Here is a 5,383-nt window from a genome sequence, read left to right as displayed (position 1 = left end):
CGGATATATTTTTCAGACAAGACTGTGAAAAAGTTGCATGCTCTTGAATGTAAAGAGGTCACGGAAGCTTTAAGGGATTCTAAGCAACAACATGGAAACAGATATATCTGGATTTAACCAAATTGTAGATTTCTCAACTATCATCTCTTTTTTTTCAATGAATATAAAACATGTATAGTTCACCTTGTGAACAAAAATCTATATACATTTTGAATTGTATTTAAAGGACTTAAATGCCATGATGGGAGATTTAACACATGTGTATATGTTTGCATTCATCTATAGTTTTCCATGTTCGTATGTACACGCACATACCCACACATGTATACATATATGGGTATTTGTGCATAAATGTATGTTTGTGTATACACAAGATATTCAAACTTGGAGAGGGTGTGGAAGTTGGAAGAGTTAGAAATTAGGCTTTTCAATGTAATAGTTCACCTTGGATATTTCCCTTAGTCTATAGCATAGTCTTTGTAGCTTCAATCTATGAAATTTTAAAAGATTTTTCAGTTGCCTATTGACTGCATATTAATTTAATGTTCTAGAATGATTGAAATTCATCAACACTTCCAGAACATCTCCCCTGAATGCAATGTGATTGACGCTGTCACGAATGGATTAGCTTGGGAGTATGGATTTTTTCCTTGCACAGGAGTCATTAAAACAATTAACATGTTTGTAAAAATGTTGGTCTAATTCATATTCTTTTGGAGAAACAAAAACTAGTGGTAGCAATTGAACAAAGGGTTTGGGAATAGATTTGAAATGGAAAACACTATGTTGCATATTCTTGGAGGAGAGTGAAATGCCTACCAATAGTGGTTTTACAAAAAGGGAGTTTTTGTTTTTGTTTTCAATAAGACAGAGAGAATTCACAATGATTTAACTCAAGGCTTTTGAAATCAAAACTGTTTTTGGATTTAGAACAAGTCCAGCACCTTTTATTGTTAGTGTTTCTTGATGTTTGTATAGCTAGTGAATCCTCAATATTAAACAGAGAGATATATTCCCTAGTGTGAGCTGCCACTCTACTTACAATATTGAAGTATTCATGTTTCAAGCTTTCTTGAAACATTGAATATAGATTGTGACATTAAGACTTGAAAAGGATAATCTTAAAGTGTTTCATTCAATATAACTTGACCCCCAAGATCACCACTAGACAAAAGAAAATCATTTGTAAATATACCACCAAGCCCATGGTATAAACAGCAACTTTCATTCTGAAGAATTAAATAGGAACTCCTTCTTCACTGTTTCTTTCTGTACCTCTGCTCATTTCTATGTCCCTTCTAATCCTTTCACACATGGATAAAATTCCTAAGATATTTTTTTCTTCTAGCATGTCCATACTTTCCTCTTATTTCTGTTACTGAATTATAAATTGTAGAATGATGTCTTTTTAAAGTTTGATTCCTGCTTTGGTCATTTCTAGGCACATTAATGATCAGCTTTTGAGAGCACAGAATTTATGTGTGTTTCCTATATTTAGTCAGAATAAATCTCTGGATAGTTTCTCTTAAAGAGTTTATAACAATCTTTTTAATGACCAATGAAGTTAAAATCATACAATAGTATGAGGGATAAAGGACCCAGTAGCAAGTTTATGCAAGTAAATTATATTTCTGCATCTTGATATCTTTTTGATCTCAAAATTGATTGTCTGTGTTATTTAGAATGAAACACACTGAGAAGGCAAAGTAACTTGGCTATGTAAATTTAGTTATTTCATTATTTAAATTATTGCATGGAAAAATAAATTCATGGTCCACAATTTGAATCATGGGATCTACAGATGAAAGAGACCTCAGTTGTCATCTAGTACATTCCACTTCCTTTTACAGAGGAGGAAAATGAGTCCCAGGAAAATGGCTTAAAAAATAACACAAATAGGAAGCATTGTTAGTAATATAGTGTTCTAATAGTAATGAACAGAATATATGCATACACACTTTCGCGTGACAGTATATGAAAGGTCGTGTCGAGTCATTGTTTATCCAGTAAAATCATATAATTCATTAACTTAAATTGTACTCAGAACTCCAACTTTCCCTCTGTTGTGGAATAATTTCTACAAGATCTCTGTTGGTAATTAATCTTTACTTGGGTAATTTCAATATTCAATATGTCCCTACTTTATAGCAGAATCCATTTCATTGTTAAACAACTTTAGCTCTGATTTGGTTATTTCCTTCATTTTTTTTAAATTTAGCTCTCTGTAACTTAGGATCATATAATCTCTGATTTGGAAGGAAATTCAGAGTACATCTAATCTAACCTATGTATATAAACAAACCACTTAGGTCAGATAGGTACTGCAGTAGATGGAACATGAACCTTGAAATTAGGAGGACCTGAATTCAACTCTGGCCCTATACACTTGACATTTACTAGCTGTGTGACTCTGGGCAAGTCACTTAACCTCAACCACTTCACAAAAATAAAGAAAATAAACCCAAAGCCCATATAAGAAGTTAGTGGTTGTCAGCATTTTGTATGAAGGCCTCTAGTAAAGAAGAACCCATTATCTCCCAGGCCGATGCTTTTCACTTTGGGATAATACTTATTGTTAGGAAGATTTATCTTTTATCAAACTTAAAGCTGACTCACTGTAATTTCTACTCTAGTTCTTCATATCGGTGTCAAGCAGAGCAAGACTCATCCCTCTTGCATGTGACAACTCTTTTAAGGTCAGAAGAAGATTTCACCTCCCTCCTCCACTCCCCCACTCAGCCAATTTTATATCAGGCTAAAAATTTCCAATTCCCAAAACTACTCCTCAAATGGAATAATCTTGACCTCCACACTCCTAGTCACTCTCTCATGTTGTTGTTTGCCCTTGCTTTTCAAAGACAATCAGTGACATCATGGGGTAATATCTTAACTGATGTATAAATTGGATTTAGAGATGAGTTGAATTATGAATATTTCACAGGCAATATAGCACCCAAAACTAAACATGAAATTTTCAATGAAGTCTGAACAGGGAAGAATGTAAAAGCAGAAAATTACCTCCCTACTATTGGACCCTATGCTTCCATTAGTACCGTATAAAATCGCTTTTATTTTTTGAGGTTACAACACAACTTTATTGATTCATATTGAGTTGTCAAACAATTAAAATATGAAGGTCTTTTTCAGGCAAATAGATTATATTTATTATATTTATTACATACGTATATACATATATACACACTCACATACATGTGCAATGCATATACACATATATGTATGTAAGTGCATATATCCATATTTACCCATATTTTATTTAATGAAATTATTTTAACTGAAATGAAAAATCTACTCTATTTTTATCTATATTGATTGGGTAAGTATAACTTCTAGAATACAAGTCATTGATGGATATATGCTCAGTGACTACACACACTGGTAAGGATGGGCTTAATGTGATCACATTGTTTAGATTCAATTTTGGATTAAATGAGAAATTCATAAATTATTAAACTTATATGTCAACATGACCTCCTTCCTATTCATATGGAAATACATCTTGTCAGCAAGGTAAAATAAAGTGGAGGTCTTCAAACTTTCAGTAAATCAGGACTCCATCTACATGTATGTGTGACTCTATTGCCTTAGACTACCTAGAAGGTGATTCAAGGGATGCAGTGACCCAATTAGGTCCTGCAAAAGCTTGGATGGCTTTTAAGGGAAACTAATGGCTTTTGCATATCTGTTGTGAGCGGAGATAAGAACCTTCTTAGATATTGGACATACCACTCTCTTGATGATAATGTCTTAATATCACTAAGTAAACCTTGTTCTTTTAAATAGTTTCAGGGTCTGTAATGAAGAATCCTCCTAAATTCAATCTCTTAAACAGATTTCATTTAAGAAGTTCATCTCCTGGGGGGAGCCAAGATGGTGGAGTAAGAGCAGGAACTTATTTGAAATCCCACGCCAACCACCTGTAACACCTGTAAAAATGACTTATAACAGATTTTAGGGCTATAGAACCCACAAAGTGACAGAGAGAAACAAATCTTCCACTGAAGGCAGCCTAGTAGGACAAAAGGAAAGGTATATCACACCAAGGTGGAAGCACAGCTCAGTCCTGCATCAGCTGCACTGGTGCAGACGCATGGCAGAGATTGCCTGGTACAGTCTTCAGGAGAGTGAATCACTGGCAGCTGTGGAAGTTTCCCATTCCATAAGTGCCAAAGATAAAGTAAAAGGTCAATAGGGAACTCTGCTGGAACTGGGGAAGAGAAGAGCCTATTCTGGCCCCTGCCCCCCAGGCTGAAGGAGTGTCTGTGGTTTCAACCATTGCAGCTTCTGCTGCTTCCAGCTCCAGGCCTACAGATCATGGGGGGAGCAAGTGGCCAATCAGACAGCATTTATAGGAATCTCTTTGATGGCACTGATACAGGATGCACTTGCTTTGCCCTGCTTCAATCTGGGTTGCAGTTTTGGGCGGTGGTCTTGGGATGAGGAACACTAGCATGGCAGAACTTGTTGAGACTGTGGAGAGGCAGTCATTCTCACAGTTCTGAGGCAGATGCCTTGAAAAAGCTCTGACAACAGCTGAAGAAAACCCCAGAAATTTGTGACACGGGTCTCACCACTCTTGAAGCAGAGTTCTACCATGAAAAAGAGGTCAAAAATCAAATAATTGACTGGCAAGATGAGCAAACAGAAGAAGTGCCATCAGACTATAGAAACTTTTTGGGTTGGTTCAGGACATAGAGGATCAAAACACAGAACCATAAGAAGGCAACAAAGTTAAAACTCCTGCATCAAAAGCCTCCAAGAAATATATGAAATGATCACAGGGCATGGAGAAGCTCAAAAAGGATTTTGAAAATCAAGTAAGAGAAGTAGCAGAAAAATTCAGAAGAAAAATGAGAATTATGCAAGCAAATCATGAAAAACAAGTCAACAGCCTTACTAAAGAAAATGACACCTTAAAAACAGACTAACAAAAAAGGCAAAAGAGGTAAAAAAAAAAAGACAATGAGGAGAATGTCTTTAAATGGCCAGATGGAAAAGGAATATCAAAAAAATCAATGAAAAAATAATTCCTTCAAAGTTAGATAGGAAAAAATGGAAGCTAATGATTTTATGAGAAATTGAGATGGTATAAAACAAATCCAAATGTATGAAAAAATAAAAAGGCAATCTAAAAAATCTCATTGGAAAAACCACTGACCAGGAAAATAGATCCAGGAGAAATAATTTTAAAATTATTGTAGCCACCTGAGAACCATGATCAAAAAGAAAGAGCCTAGGCATCATCTTTCAAGAAATTCTCAAGGAAAATTGCTCTGATACTCTATAACCAGAGGGCAAAATAGAAATTGAAACAATTCACTGATCTTGAAAAATTCACTTCTTGAAAAAAGTTCCCCAAAATAAA

This window comes from Petaurus breviceps, unplaced genomic scaffold (genome assembly GCF_028583685.1).
Source record: "Petaurus breviceps papuanus isolate PSGF00001 unplaced genomic scaffold, PetGlider_PUasm1.0 40, whole genome shotgun sequence".
Taxonomy (NCBI): domain Eukaryota; kingdom Metazoa; phylum Chordata; class Mammalia; order Diprotodontia; family Petauridae; genus Petaurus; species Petaurus breviceps.
This window is presented reverse-complemented; position numbering follows the sequence as displayed.